Raw genomic sequence first — 3,444 nt, forward strand, 5'->3', positions numbered from 1 at the left:
GTTCCATAAAATATTTAAATCTTGCTTCTTCTGGATAAACGTATGTACATGTTCACGTACATCTTTGCACACAACAGGAAACATGCACCAATTAGTGCCATTTAAATTCTTCCTCCAATGTTCTATCTCGATGAAGACATGAAAGCATACTATTGGCATCTCCACCAGTGTGTTTGGAGGCTTCCTAGTCTGTGAACTATGTGGACTGGCTTGCAACAACCATGTTACTGAACTCTTTGTAGTCAAGACAGCTGAGCAGCCACCGTGGTGTCTAGAAGGCTCAACCAGAAGCAAGGGCAGACAATTCCAGGTCTCACCTTTTCTTATGATTAGACTATTTTGTGAATTAAGTTCTCTGAAACTCTATTTTTCCTCCTCTGGTATCTGAAGCTGAACTACAGAACTGAAAGATTTTTCCATTTAAAAATGGAATCACATCTAAAATGACTACAGAATTCAGTTTCTAGCAAACCCTCAGGAGTTTTGGAGTGGATCTATACATCCTTGGTCTTCTCAACCTTTTCTTTCTTTCTTTCTTTCTTTCTTTCTTTCTTTCTTTCTTTCTTTCTTTCTTTCTTTCTATATAGTCTTTCTTGAATTGCTTTTTTGTTAGTTAAATCACTTTATTTTTTTGATTTTTTATAATTTATTTACTTTACATCCTGATTATAGCCCTAATTATAATTTATTTAATTTATATCCTATCCTGATTATAATCCCCTTCCAATCCTATCCTCCCTCTCCCTTCTCCCCTATCCCCTCCCCTAGTCCTCAGAAAGGGGGAGCTCTCCTCCCCTACCATCTGACCCCAGCTTATCAAGTCTCATTAGGACTGCCTGCATCCTCTTCCTTTGTGGCCTGGCAAGGCCCCCCAACCAGAGTGTAACAGAGTCCAAGTCAAAGACAACCCCCAAAATATGGAACACTTTATGAATTTGCATGTCATTCTTGCGCAGGGGCCATGCTAATCTTACCTGTACCGTTCCAGTTTTAGCATATGTGCTGCCAAAGTAAGCATTCAACACTCCTTGGAAGTACAGCCCCTTTCTCACTCTAAAATAATCTCGGATTCTGAGAGTAAACTGACACCTTCCTCACTCTTTGCCTGGAAAATCCCAGGTCACTGATGGTCAATCAGAGTTCTCTACCTGGGCAGCCTGAAATTGGCTCATGTCCCCATTTGACCTGCAGAACACTGCTCAGAGCTTGTACTGGGGTTTTCAGAAGGATGCATACTTTCTCTGAGGTCATAAACTTGAGGAACTAAAGCCTTGGACATGGAGGGTTCTGCCATAGAAAGCCAGGCAAAAGGAGGCTGAGCTGGTGGCCTGAGGGTGTGATTTGGATGGCTGGTCCTCAGGCTACAATAAGACCCACTTCTGCCTCTGTCTCTACTTTAGGGGTTCTATTATTTTTAAAAAGTGAATTACTTTTGTTTGAGTAGTCTTTCCATCACCCCCACTCCAACTCCTAGTGGCCATACTGTGATTGGGTAGACCATTAGGGGATATTAGTCAGCTTTCTATTGCTATAACAAAATACCAGAGAGAATTGATTTATAAAGAGGATGGGTTTATTTTAGTTGACAGCTTCAGAAGTTTGAGTTCATAGATTTCTGATCCTGAGGCTTTGGGCCTGAGATGAGGCAGAATAACAAGGAATAAAGACATAGTAGAAGATGCTACTTACTTCATGATGGCTGGGAGCAAAGAGATTCAGGGTGAAGGACCACGGACATTTATACCCCTCAAAACAACTCTCTCAGCAACCTGCTTCCTTCAAGTAGCCACAACTCTCCAAAGTTCCACCTTCTCCCAACAGCCCATTAAGCTGTAATCTCCATCATGCATCATCAGTGTTCTGGTGAGATCCAGTCATCCTGATCCAGAAGCTTCCCAAGGCCCCATCTCTGTGCAACACTGCACTGGGACCCTCCAGTGGTAAACAGCTGCTCTGCAGCTGGAATCCTTCTCTTTCTTGGGTTGTGATTCTCTCATGCTCAGAAGCAGAGGCCTGAGCTGCAGCAGCAGGGCCTGTGGAGCTGGACCACACATGACCTGAGACTACCCAAGGATGCCAGACCTAACAGTGTTCCCTAGCACTCCCAGAATCCTCATAGCATTACCTGTTCTGTCCTGACCTCTAGAATTGGCCTCTGATGTCACATGCTGAAAAGAGAACATGTAGCCAAAGAAATGCCTAGAACGTGACTTTCCACTCTGCATTTTGTGTGCAGGGCTTGAAATAGACAGGGATAAAACATACATGCACATCCAAATAACTTCCCCTCCTATGCACATTTGGGGATTTCTATAGCATGAATATGTGTGTATGCATGCTCACATACATGCTGACAGGTGCACATCCATGTATGAGGTGGAGGTCAGTTATCTTTATTGCTCTCCACTTTATGTATTGGGATGGGGCCTCTTGCTGGCTTGGTTAATCTGACTAGCCAGCTTGTCCTTAGAATTCCCTGTCTCTGCCTCCTGACATGCTGGAATTACAGGCAGCTCACTGTGAATGCCAGGCTTTCTGGGTTGTGGTGATCTGAACGCTGGTCCTCATGCTTGATCCTCATCCTATCTTCAGGCCACAGAGAATTATTTTTAAACAAAATCTTATGATTCTTTCTATGCAGTACTGGGAATTGAACCCAGGGCTTCCTGCATGCTAGTCCAGAACTCTACCAACTGAGCAAACTCCCCCCGACACACACACACAGTTTGGTGCTAGATTTTAAAAAGTATGTCCTACGTAGAAGTTTGCTTATTTGTACCGAGAAGGATTTTGTGTGTCACATGCTTCTCTTGTGCTCTCGAGTCAGGCTCTGCAGAGAAGCCACGCCTAATAACAGAGCCTGAGAGGAAGGCGTGGCAAAGTACACACTGGAAGTGAGACATGGAACACAAGCAAGAAATTCTTTGCTCTTACATTGAGATACCAGTCTCATGCTACCGGCACCATGGTTTCCATGTTGTCCAAAGTCCCGCATGTTTTCTCTGAAAGAAAACATGTTTCATTCTGAGGTAGCTTTTAAGCCGCAGTGGTTAGGAAGAGCACAGAGACCCTCTGTGTACTGTGTTCAGGGGCACCATACTGTAGTGATGGTCCCTTCTCAGCATCAGGGTGTTGCATCCATGCAGTCTGCTGACTTTCTTCAGATTTGCTGTTTTCACATTCTCTTTCGTATGCTTGTGCTCAGTTCCGAGCCTGTTTGTAGATTTTTGGAGCCAAAGCACTGTCATTGTATAGGACAGTTCCATCATAGGGACCTCCTGACACCTCGAGAAATAAAGTAACCATTTTTTTTCTTGTGTTTTTGTGATGTCTCTGTTTAGAGAGGATTCTCTTTTTTATGAAGAATGAAGCGAAGTTGTATTTCACACATTAGCAGTTGCAAGCTGGTTACCTCCCCTATGGCCTGTGAATCCATACTTTGGG

The 3,444-nt window shown here is 43.7% G+C and overlaps 1 non-coding gene across 1 annotated transcript; it reads right to left on the minus strand.

Annotated features, from left to right (window-relative positions):
- Window positions 1-911: 911 nt before the first annotated feature.
- On the minus strand, window positions 912-1,018 carry LOC132651076 (U6 spliceosomal RNA). Its single transcript, XR_009588982.1, has one exon. It is a non-coding gene; the product is annotated as a U6 spliceosomal RNA (small nuclear RNA).
- Between the last annotated feature and the right edge of the window lie 2,426 nt (window positions 1,019-3,444).

Source organism: Meriones unguiculatus, chromosome 1 (genome assembly GCF_030254825.1).
Source record: "Meriones unguiculatus strain TT.TT164.6M chromosome 1, Bangor_MerUng_6.1, whole genome shotgun sequence".
NCBI classification, from domain to species: Eukaryota; Metazoa; Chordata; class Mammalia; order Rodentia; family Muridae; genus Meriones; species Meriones unguiculatus.